Source organism: Canis aureus, chromosome 17, assembly GCF_053574225.1.
Source record: "Canis aureus isolate CA01 chromosome 17, VMU_Caureus_v.1.0, whole genome shotgun sequence".
In the NCBI taxonomy this organism is placed as follows: Eukaryota; Metazoa; Chordata; class Mammalia; order Carnivora; family Canidae; genus Canis; species Canis aureus.
Genome location: NC_135627.1, coordinates 41,613,641 through 41,626,793, shown reverse-complemented (window position 1 = coordinate 41,626,793; position 13,153 = coordinate 41,613,641). Strand labels below are relative to the sequence as shown.

Below are 13,153 nucleotides of genomic sequence, written 5' to 3'. Positions count from 1 at the left end.
TTGATGTTAATTTTTTTCAGTGCATATTTTTGATGCTATAAGTATAAACATGATCAGTTATCATTTATAGTATATTTTAATCATGACTCGCACTTAAACATTAATTATGATGTTACTGTGATTGTTAATTTTTCACTTTTTGCTTCATTTTCTTATAAAAATTAGAAAATATTTTATTCCAGTGCTCATTTTACTTCAGTTTTATTCCTTCACTTTGAAGTTATGCAATTGTACATCTTTGCAGTAGCCATGTAAGTGTTCCTCACATTGTTCTTTTTTCAGGTCAGTCCAACAGCTATCATGACAAGTATTGCCTCCCTACTGGTATATATGAAAAATTATTTTTTTGTTTATTTTTTTCTCCAATTAGGAAAATTCTCCTTCAAAGATTAAGTGGACACTTAAAGTGGTGCTTTGTACACACCAGCTGATGAATTAATTTTTATTGAATTAAACTGAATTGAATTGAAATAATGCGTTTTGCTGTCATCTCTAATTTTTTATTTATTGGGAAACACATTTACCTCTGAACCTTGTGAGATAGGCAATTCCACCAGTAAAAAGGAGTAATTTATGTTTCTTCACTTCACAGATTTCACATCTCTCAGAAACACATGGAGAGGCTTTCAATGAGGCATCCATGAGAAGACTCGGTGGGATACCTGACAGTTTAAAGCAAAGAGAGAGGAGGATCGGGAATTTGTAGGGATGACCTACAAAAAACACCAACATAAAACAATCTTTCTAGTTTTATGTTTCCCTTTGTCAAATAAAAAAAACGAGGTTTCTAAAGTACAATACAAACATGTGATCTCTGTTTTGGCAATTTCTTATATATCTTTTTAGCTCTGTCACCCTGGACTGATATTTCTGTGTCTTTATGGTGCTATCACATCATATGACACAAAGATAATGTGCCAAACCAATCTATATATGCAGTTGAATAAATGAAACTGAATCCTGTATGAAATCATCTTCAGGGAAATGTTCCATACATAAAAGTATTCAGACTCTTGGAGAAAAAACAAATTTATTTTGTTTAAATGGGTGGCACAGTTTATCCATTGGGTAAGTAACACGTAGATATGTTTACAGGTTTGTTTTGTTTTGTTTTGTTTTGTTTTTTTTAAAGATCTTATTTATTTATTCATGAGAGACAGAGAGAGGCAGAGGCATAGGCGAGGGAGAAGCAGGCACCCTGCAGGGAGCCTTATATGGGACTCTATCCTGGACCCCAAGATTACACCCTGAGCTAAAGGCAGACACTCAACCACTGAGCCACCCAGGCATCCTATTATGCTTACAATTTATCATCACAAGGATAAGCATTCTTTTTGGTATCTTATACGTACAAATACACACACAAAATATATATTCATATCGTTGGTTTGTCATCCCAACTGTCATATAGTGGAAATAAATACAAAAAGGAAGTTGTTTTAAAATTAAATATAAGGTTTTAAAGCAAATTTAAGGAGTATATTTCAGAAATTTGAGTAAAAACTAATGTAATGAAAAGGAAAATTTAACAACCAAATTAAAGGTTATTTTTGACATTAAAAAGAAAGCAGTGGCAGCCTTAATCAATTGTTAAAGTGAAAGAAAATTCTGTGTATATTTCTTACTTATTCCTATACCAAAAATATGGAATTTTCCTTGGAAGAGATATTGATTGGCATTATATTGGATATGAATTCATTAAAATACTATTTGTGACTCTCATGCAGAAGCGTGAAGAAGAGTAAGCCTAGAAGTGTACATAAATTTAAGGACAGGATGAAGAAAAGTAATATGAGGAAAAGGGAACACAACTTAATGAGAAACGCTTAATGTTCTGCTTCTGATTGTGTAGGCAAATTGGATGGTCTTATTTTAATGTTAGTGTGCTAATTAAGTGCATTAACCTCAGGTACCAAAGCAATATTATATTTATAACTTCTTTTTCTGCTCATCAAATATTACTCCAGTTATTTATGACAGGAAAGGTATGGGTAAGCAAACTTTGAAAATATGGTACTTCTGTCAAACGTCCTTTAACTTAGGTTCCTGTCATTTTTATATTTATATTTCATATACCATGCGACATTTTCTTGTGGGACTGTTATAAACTACCCGTGCTTATTTCTCACATGAGCTGTGATCAAAACATCAACATTTTGCCAGAGGCTTTTATTTCAGTTTGTTTTATACCAGCTAACTTCTTCTTTGGAGTCATTAAAAAGCATTCACAGAACATTCTAGAGATGGGTTATGCACGACATGCTCACTGATGATATACTAAAATGCCACATACCATCACTTTGTAACTGGGTTTTAAAGGTTACAGGCAAGGTTGTTAAAGGAAACCAATATAAAACTTAAGAGAAAATTGTATTGTGTTAGTTTTTGAATTTTCTTTTTTTAAAAAACATATTTCGTAGGCTAGATCCTTTTTCCTAAGGCTTGCCATTTTCTCTTGAACTCTTAAATATATTTGAGAAATTTATGATATGAGGAATCATGAGATGTTTAGTAGCTACAGATAAATATGTCAAGGGTGAATATCTATAAGTAAATTGCAAAGGGTGAAAAGCCAAGCATAGCACAGAAAATGTACTAAGTTTGATTTTAAAGTGCTATAACTATATATCTTAAAGAGAGAAGGAATAGCTTGCAGCTAATGTTAAGCTTCTGTCATAGTTGCTCTTTTAAATTTTTATCAAAGTTTTATCCTTCAATTTACACAGAAAGTAAAACATTTTCAACATACTTAATAGTCATAAATTTTGAAAGACACATAGCAAAAAATCATTAATAGCTTTTTAAAGAAAAATATTTGTTTTTAACAAATAAAATGTGTTTTCAAGTGAAATCTCTAGTTAGAAAAGACTTTTCTCCTTCTCTTTTGACATAAGATTTGTACTTAAAACAAATTGATTTGACAAAGTGATTGTCAAAGGATGCACTGAATAAAATGGTAGAAGGGACCCCGCTATTATTTTTATAATCTTAAATTTAAGTCACTTAATTATATATGTCTCCCTCTATTTTTTCTTTTTATAAAAACAAGATTTAAATTAGCACAATGGTTTTCAATCTGCTTATTGGAGCATCTGTTAAGGATTTAGAAAGCATTTTATTTAAATTACCATTGAAACTCAGTATTTTGGAGAGGTTCCTGATCATTGATTGCTTCTAGTACAGGAAGGAGAGGCCAAGGCAGATACCAGTGAAAGGTAATGCCTAACAATGATAGGAATTCCAAATCCCTTGGCTTTGGCCATGGTCCCCTGATGTTTCCTAGTTCCTCCAATGCTAGAGTTCCTCAAGATATTTTGTTTGAAAGGTGGAAATTTGCTAAAATAAAACTAGATACTCTTTATTTTATTTCTTTTTATTTCTTTTAATTTAATTTAATTTTTTTTTTTTTTTTGAGAGCAAGAGAGAAAGAGAGAGAGAGAGAGATTGTGCACAAGCAGGAGGAGGGGCAAAGGAAGAGGGAGACAGAGAATCTATACAGGTCCCATACCCAGCATGGAGATCATGACCTGAGCCGAAATCAAAAGTCAGATGCTTAACCAACTGAGCTACCCAGGTGCCCTGATACTCTTTAATACTCTTTAATGATTTTTACAATTCTGCCATTCTCTGATGAATTACTCTTTCCTGACCATAAGAAAGCTAGGTTACTCCTGAAACTTTTAAACCACTAAAAGTAATTTTAAACAATTAAAGAATTTAGATTGATAGAATACTGAAATACAACCCATCTGAATTATTGAGAATAATGTAGTCTACCTACTAAAAAGGAATCTGAAGTTTTCTTTATATAACATAAATTTTTGACAGTAGGTGTAAAGGTATGTTTGGGATTAACCATTACCCAGCAACCAAGTAGTGGGGTTAGGCTTAAACCACAGAAAATAGATATTGACCAAAGAGTTAGTTGATATAGGTAAGAATATGATAAAATCCTAATTCCTGGACCAGAATTTACGTTCATAATGAGAAAGATAATGCTAAGTTAACATAACACTTCAGGGCAATATGTATCTCCTTCCTTAGGAAAAGAAGTAGCCCTAAGAGTTTGCAAGATTAAATATATAGGAAAGGATTAATTGTGAGAATTTAGCTCTAGATTTCTTCAAGTATGATCCATGTACCCTCAGGTGTAATGTTTATTGGTATTGCAGGTTTCTAAGCCCACCACCTGCCTTGGGATATGATTTCTTTTTTATAACTGATTAACTTAGATAATGATGTGAGGAAGCCTCAGTTATAGCATGACAAGATTTATAAGTAGTTTACAAATTGTTAAGGAAATTCATTGAAGAAAAAAATAACCTTAGAGAGGAAATAGTGGAAGAAAATCCACAGCATGGGGGAAAGGCAGACTTAATGTATGTTAGAAGAAGAAAAATACAGATAATCCAAGGCAGCAAATTTGAATCATAGAAATGATAAATAGAATGCACTGGATCATGAAAGAAAGGACATATGCTTAGGGTTCAAAGAGTTAATACTCTTACTCCCAAAAACAATAATCACAGGACTAAATATAATACTTTGTCCAGGTAGAAAGAAAAAATGAAATCAAATAGCCCCCTTAAATCCTGTAATTTTACTCTGGTGATAGGAGCAATTAAAATTGCTTATTCTCATACTGCTTTCCAGGTTTTTACATGACAAATGTAAGAATTGGAAGAATTTTAGAGAGAAGGATAGAGAAGAAAGGTTGTGTGTAGAAAGTAAGTGGAAGAATTGGAGGGAGAGAAAGAAACAGCGAAATGAAATGAGCAAGGTGGAGGCTGGATAAGCACACTTAAGATTTATAGTCAGAGTAAAATAATATGTTTAATTACTATGTGCCATCCCTTGTATAAGAATTGTTACAGCCGTTAACTCATTGACTCTTTATACTCCTTTATTTCTTAAATGCAATTTTAATCTTCCTTTTAGAGATTAGGAAAACTGACGTAATTTAACTTGCCTTAGGTCACAAGATGGTTAATGCAGAGCTGAGATTTGAACCAAGTAGTCTAGGATACAACCCATTCATTTAACTGCTTCTACAACTTCTGAGCAAAGATACTGTTATGCAAAGAAAAGAAAAGCAGAGAAGTGTGTGGAAGAGAGGAATGACTGCAATGAGACAATGAGTCAGAGGGGTAAAGGCAGAGCAGGATGAGCAGATGTTGAAAGCAAGTGATATATGAATGAGTGATAAGTATATAAGATATACTTAAATAAAGGTACATATCCATATATATGTATATAAAATATATAAGTATATGAAGTACAAAGATGAGAGAAAGGAAAGATATCTGTGGCCTGAGAAAGAGGGCATAAAAAGGAAGAAGGAAGAAAAGAGGAATGAGAGACAGGGAAAGCACGTTGACTCCTAGTATTCTTCTATGGGCATTTAAAATAACATTTCATATGTATTTTTTAGTATGTTAAGATCCAAGTACTTTGAAGAAAGGGGGCTTGCCTAAGGATCTAGAGTACTTGGAAGAGTCAGGGAACCAGCGTCACCAACACTGATAAAGGATATCTAGTTCCACATTAGCTAAACAGATGGTAACCACAAACAGAAAACAATAGGAATCAACAGGAAAGAGTTGAGATAGGAGATGATGCCACTGTTTAGCATCCATCCATCCTTCATTTGTCTGCAAGTATTGAGTGCCTCCACTGTAACAGGTAAAAAGCTAAAGCTATGGAGGGGAATAATGCAAAGCTCCTGGCATCAAAGCACTTAGTCTTGTGAGCATTTGGTGCATATAATGGGGACAAAGGCAATCAGCAGCTTTGGGGTAGATATGTATCAGAAGGGGAATTTCTGTATCAAAGAAATACTTGTTTCACTTTAAGGATCAAACTCAATTTTTAAAATTGATAGCTAGACAACACTCCTAAAGGCCTAGCTTTGTTGAGAAAGAATGCAAAATGAGGGAAAGAACTCAGGGTTTCACAGAATTCTTTTGTGGAGAGAGAGAGAAAACACAAGCTGATAGAAGTTTGGTTAATCTGAGAATATTAGGGCTGGTTCCCCACTTACCCTAGGGGGGCCTGGGAAGTCTAGAAATATTTCAGAGAAGCTCTACATTTGGTATAATGCCAAGTTTTATGTGATGGAATGATTCTAAAGCAGAATTTAACTTTGGCACTATTAATAATTTTGACCATTGAATTATTGATCATAATTCTTCCTTGTAGGGCCTTGTCCTATAAATATCATAGTGTGTTTAACAGTATACTTTACTTTTACTAACCAGCAGCGCCCATTACAGATATGGCCAACAAAAATGTTGTTGATGGATAGGATAAATGAATGGATAGGATTTGCATATACTGAGATAAGAGACACAACATGAAAAACATATTTCCTGGGTAATAGGGGCTATATACATTATGAATACATCTAGAGGAAGTGGTTTATGTTAATGTCACATTTAGAGAGAGATCTTGGATGGAGCCTTTTTTTTTTTTTTTAACAGTAAATATGTGGTACTTGAAATAATACTATTGAGATCATCCAGGAAAAGTATATAGGATAAGGCAAGAATAGAACCCAAAATAAAACACTGAAAAGAACTTCTTGAATGAGTGAGTGAGAGGGAAATTCTGCATAGTAAATACTTTAGAAGACAAATCATAAATATGAAAAAAAAGCCTATAGAATAAATTGTTTCATGAAAAGTGTGCTTAAGAGTATCAAACATTGCAACTAAGAAGTAAAAATTGCTTATTTTATTTGACACTAAGGTCACTAGCGATCTCAAACCATTCAGTTTAGTGGCCAGGGACTCTTCTAGAATGTATTAAGTAACAGCTGAGCAGCTAACATAGACAACTCTCCTATAAAATTTGAGGTGGTATCATAGAAATGACTGTGACATGAAGAGAGTTGTTGATTTTTAAGCTATGGGGATTTATATTACAACACGAGAGAAAAACAGATGGATCAAGGCCCTCAAGCAAACAAGAAACAGGAGCCAGAGCACAAGGAAAGGAATCACTTAGGCAATAAGAGAGGAATGTTCTTTGATGTTTTCACCATGACAGGAGGGGAAAAGATTACAGGATTTCTAGAACTGTATGTATGAGCTGCTTGTATGAGAGAGTCTCAGTTTGATGATTTCTATTTCTGTTTAAGAAGTAGTAGAGAAAGAGGCCCTCTTCTCAAGTGAGGGAAATGGGAAGTTGAGGATAATTGAAACATTTTGAATTAGCCTCTGTGAAGAATTATAAAAGGCAGGTAGCTTGGGTTATAGAAGTACTTTTAAGGAGCATTGAGAATTTCATTGAAGCAGATCACACAAAAGTACTGTAACTTGTGAGGAAAGTATCTGTCACAAATGATGGATAGAGTTAAGATGAAAAAGAATTTGGGGCATTAATTTTGAAAGGGATAAAATGAAACAAATACTTGGTTAAGAAACACTGAAAGGGTGAAAGTTGCATTAAAAATATGCCTAACACAAACTTAGCTAACTAAAATTTTACTCAAGGGTAGTCCTAAAATCAACTTGCTCAATAGAACTTATTGATAGCACTTGCTGGTTCAAGCAAAAATTCATTGAATTGGACAGATTTATTGAAGAAAATTGAAGGATGAAAGCATGCTGTCTTAGACTGTGATCCCTGGATCTGTGTGCAAATGGTGTATCAGAAATGCTCTAGAGAGATGCTTGAAAGTTCAGGAGTGTATCTGTCAGGATTTAATCAGCGAAACAGACCAAGTAGGAGGTATATATTAGATTTACTGCAAGAAATCAGCTTAAGCCATTGTAGGAGCCAGCTGGGTAGTCAAATTCAAAATCCATAGAACAGTCCATCAGGAAGAGCAGGCTGGACCTCTCAGTATAGGCTGAAGCTGCTGTCCACAGTCAAAATTTCTTCATTAGTAAGCCTCAGACTGCTCTGAACACACCTTTCAGCTAATTGAATCAGACCCAATCAGATTACCTATGATTGTCCCTTATTTGTATTCAATTGATTGTAGACTTTAACCATATCTAAAAAAATATTCTCACAGCAATACCTAAATTAGTATTTAACTGAATAGGACCATAAAATACCATCATGGCATCATGGGAAGCTACGATTGGGCCAGACACACCCACAACACAGTTGCAATGGAGGCTTCAGCCCTTCCTCTGGGAGTTCATCTGAACCTTCAGAGTTGCTCCAATTGAAGCATGAGTGTCAGGCTTTTGTATCCCCACATCAGCCAGGTGCTGTGGTAACTCACAATGGAGGATGATTCCTATTGAGTGACCACATGTGGGTCTATTGACCCTAAACAGATGATTTGGGTGGAGGACCACAGTACTTACTACACAAGTATTAATTTAAACTGCTGGTGTGGTTCAACAAAATATTTCATTTTAAAGTAATTAAAATATCACACAGGCAGAGCTTTATTGCAGTATTGGTAGGCTTTGTCTCTAGTGTGCTGTATCAATTTTAATTCAAATCAACACACAAACAGTACAGCCCATGACTATTATGATGACTATAATTCTACCAGGTTTTCCATCAATTTCTCTGCATGGTCCCTTGTTGGCTCCTACTGAAGCAATGGGCAGCTGTAGAAGGAGTGCCCTCTGCAAAAATTAACAGCTGTGTGAATTTCAACTTTGGAAGCAGACCATCAGTGAAACTGAAAAATAGAGTTTTTTTTTTCATCCATTGTCACCCTTCCACTTATTTAAAAGGCTCAAATAAACTGTCAGTATTTACCATTTTTAAATTGTCCAGAGAAATGGTGGGCTCTTTTTCCTCAGCTAAATAGTTTGCTCTTGGTTCTAGAAATCTAGGATCATTTGGTATAATCTACATTTACATAAAAAAGTCTCTTCCTACTCTTTGTGACTTGATTATTAGGATTCATCCAGTAACTGCTCTCTCTCCTTACCTTTGATGTCTTTGATGCTTTTGCAGATGATCTTAGAAGAGTAGATAAGAACTGCATGTTCATGTGTAGGAAAATCAACAAAACAATTAATAACTGACTTTTTCATCTGAGCTGAATCCATCAAAAGACAGGTAATTCATTACTTTGATCATCTTTTTCTTTTTCTAATAATTGGATCTGGAAACAGCCAATCATAACAGAAATGTCTACAAACACACTGGTGAAATAAACTACCATTTAACTATCTTAGTAACCTGTTAATTCACTGTTTTTTTTTTCTAAATATGGTATTATTTTCATTGAAAGTATGGCTTAACTTTATAATCTTATGTCATTTGTCTTTAAAAATCCACATTTATGAATCCACATTTTCTTAAAAATACAAGAAATGTCTATATAAATATCTATACAAAGATGTGCATACACAATGCTAATAACACCATGATGCTCGGTTCCAACCTTCTAGTCTTTCAACAGTGTCACATTAGAAATAGTGCAAAACATTATTTAAAACCTGATGATCCCCTTTACTATTCTGAAACTGCCCAAATCTATCAAGATTTTCTCACCTTAAACCCTAACATGACGGCTGTATTCCATCACAGTCATAGTCCTAGGGGTTTATCATGGTCTCTTCATTCATTTCCTCTCCTCTATGCCCAACCATGCTTAGTGTGATCCTTATTGTTCATGGTCATATTCCCAGCCTTCACAGTCTGCTAAGTAGGATCACACTGTCCTTATGGCTCTTTTCTTCCTCGAAAGTGCTATTCTCAGACACCCGGAAAGTCAGGATATGGTGAATAAGTTTCCACACATGTTCATCTTTATCTTGGAAGAAACAAACACTCTATATCTATCTATGTATCTATGGATCTACTTATCTACCTACCTATCTACCCATAAATTGGTCAGTAATTAATGAAAATGAAGAGAATGTTTATAGGAGTGAACTTTATTCAGGCACAAAACTTATTAAAGGACAGTACCTGATGATTCCTAAAACATTGGTAAAGAAAAACAGTTCAAGACAATTGATGTTTTAAGAGTTTGTAGAATACTGAAGAATATCATTAGGAGATATGTAAAAAACTTAAGAGGCATTATTTAAGATAGTAGGATGATGATGAGTTTTGTTTTCCTATATATTTCTCAGTTTTTTAAGATTTTTAAAATTGATCATAGATCAATTTCAATAGGGAAAAATATAAAAATTGATCTCATATTTAAAAGAAATATAGTCTAGTCCAGAAAACAAAAGGAAATAAATATCTAGAATAAATTTATGCTGAGATATGTTTTTGTTTATTTATTTTTAATTTTATTTATTTATTTTACAGAAAAAGAGCACAAGCAGGGGGAGCGACAGGCAGAGGGAGAGGGAGAAGCAGACTCCCCACTGAGCAGGCAGTCCCACGTGGGGCTTGATCCCAGGACTCTGGAATTATGGCCTGAGCTGAAGGCAAAGGCTTAACCAACTGAGCCATCCAGATGCCCCTGAAATATGTTTTGAAATTATATATCTTTCTCAACTGAAGATGAGGTTCCATCCCAATAAACTTGTGGTTACGTTGAATATAGAGTTAAGTAGAAAATGTATTCGATACACCTAACCTACCAACCTACCAAACATCATAGCTTAGCCTCACCTGCCTTAAACATGCCCAGAATGCTTACATAGCCTACTGTTGGACAGAATCATCTAACACATAGACTATTTTATAATAAAATGTTTAATATCTCATGTAATTTATTGTATACTATACTGAAAGTGACAAATAGAATGGTTTTAACTGTCTTGGTTGTTTACCTTCCTGATAATGTGGCTAACTGGCAGCTGAGGCTTTAGTACTGCTGCCCTGCATCACAGGAGAATACCACGCCACCTATATCTTGCCCTGGAGATCAAAATTCAAAATTCGAATTAGAGTTTCTCTTAAATATATCACTTTTGCACCATTGTAAAGTGAAAAAAAAAAAAAAAAGGAAGTTAAACTCTCACAAGTCAGAGACAGTCTGTCCTCAAAACTTCATACAATTTTAAATATTTAATATGCATTTCTAAATAGTTAATATTTTAATGTTTAATCATTTTCTGAAAAAATTGTTACGGAGTATTTTTCATAGTTTCAGTCTTTTAAAATATTATGTCACTGTAACTATCCTTTCTCTGCTAGACTCTAAATTCAATCAAGCCATGTGTAATGGTATGTGACAGCCAGCAGAGCCCAAAATATACATATATTTTTTTTCCTAGGCAAATATCCCATTTAGTATTGACTAATTTACAGTTGCAATGTTCTGGATTCCATACCACATTTTTAGTTAACCTTTCATTTTGACAGTAATGTTTATCCTTCACCACTTTTTCATCTTCACATCATACCTGTGGAATTCATTATGCTCTCCTTAGTAACAGATGTTGCTTCCTGAATATTCAGTCTTTACATGTGGCATACTTTCAGTATTTCAAAGATAACATATTCTACTGAATTGTGTTAATTTATGGTACTAAAGAGGTTTATCTAGTTTGTCCTGCCTCTTCCTCTGAATCTGAGAAGGATAAAACTCTCCCTGACTCCACTTTGTCGAGATGTAAATATTTAAAAACCATATCCCCAGATTATTCCTATATTGCATATAAAGCCAGCTGCAGGATGGCTTTGGTGGTATAAATGGCGTTAGCTCTTTTAAGTTTATCTTTTTAGCATTTCCCCTTGATTGTATGCACAGAAACTAAAATAGAATGTGCTTGCTTTGCAGGTACATCTCAAACTGTCTACCCAACTCTACATTTCCAGGTAGATTGATACCACGAGCCATTACTATGTAGACATTTTAGGGTTGCCACTTATAAGAAACATTTATTTTTTATACCCTAAAGTAGCTTAAGTCTAGACATACTTTTTCATTAGGATTGAGTTCAGCTTCTGCATACTTTTATGGTTTTGGTGTCTTCATTATTGATTTGAGTCAAACTCTGGTCCTTTCATCATCTTGAAAATTGGGAATGGAAAGTTAAGGATTGGGAATATGATTTATTTTTTTAAATAGAAGAAAAGATTTATCTTCCCTGACTTATGCATTCTTTGTTAAAGAGACTCTTCCTCTAAGTTAACATTGTTTGCAGATAGAGAAAGAGTTAGTCACCGCCTGAAGTCGTGCTTTTCTCTTCACGACTTCATTTAGAAAACATGAAGAGAAAAGTGACTCTTTGGAATAACTACAGGAAGTAAAAAAGTGCTTGAGGAGACCAAAAATATTTTTAATAATTTTTTTAAAAAAAGCAAAAACCACAATCTCATACACACACTATTGGTGAAGTATAACTAAAAACAAAATATCCTGCCAAGCCAAAAAACCTCTCCACAAAGGTAGAAGAGAAAGAAAACAGTTGCATTATTGAATAAGAATTAAACCAGAATGTGACACCCATCAGACACTGTACTAAAAGAGTGCAAAGACAAAAAGAAAACTCTCCCTTTTATGTAGCCAAACAGATGCCACTCATTTACATACACACTCTCAAGATAAACAATAACTAGTCCTCAAGTAGGAGGATTTGATAGCATCACTTGTTGCACACAATTCATCCTAGATTCACCTTGCCATTGAGATGACCATTTGTGTTAGCTAATTGGCTTTACCCAAGGGAAAAGAATTTCTTCACATCTTTATGACAGAAGGCATTTTTCCAAATTACAGCAAAGCCCCCACCAAAATTAGATTCCTACCCTCCCACAGAAACGGGAGGTTAGGAGTGCTGTCTTCCTTGATGATTACATTTCAAAGGTCCTTGAGCAAGATATCCCTGGGTCACAAAGCTGGCAAGAAGCTTATTTAGCTCTTAAAAAGATTTATATGCACTTAAAAGAGACAGAGAAAGAACTTACAATTAATATATTTCTAATGTAAACGTTCCATGAAAAGAGAAATAGAATTTCTTTCCTTATTCTCAATAGGGAGAATTAAGCCTCTTATTTTTAATTTATATTTGTTTTTATGACACACACACACACACACACACACCCCACATGCAACAAATGGAAGCTGCCTGAGTACAGAGAATAGCAAAGTAGCATACAAATATGTTGTTTCTCTTTGGTCTTGCCACTCTCTTAAGCTTTTATACCTTACCTTGCTAAAATGGAACAAGCACCCTTTAACAACATTTTTAGATATTTTGCACTGGTCACTTCTACTGATACCACTGCAAAGATTAAAGAGGACTTTGTATCCAGATTGGGTCTT

General features: G+C 34.2%; 1 long non-coding RNA gene across 1 annotated transcript; it reads right to left on the bottom strand.

The window, feature by feature from the left end:
• Positions 1 to 531: 531 nt before the first annotated feature.
• On the bottom strand, positions 532 to 11,900 carry LOC144287933 (uncharacterized). The gene is made up of 3 exons (XR_013355763.1): positions 11,807 to 11,900; positions 8,903 to 8,953; positions 532 to 662 (listed from the first exon to the last, which is right to left on the bottom strand). It is a non-coding gene; the product is annotated as an uncharacterized LOC144287933 (long non-coding RNA).
• Between the last annotated feature and the right edge of the window lie 1,253 nt (positions 11,901 to 13,153).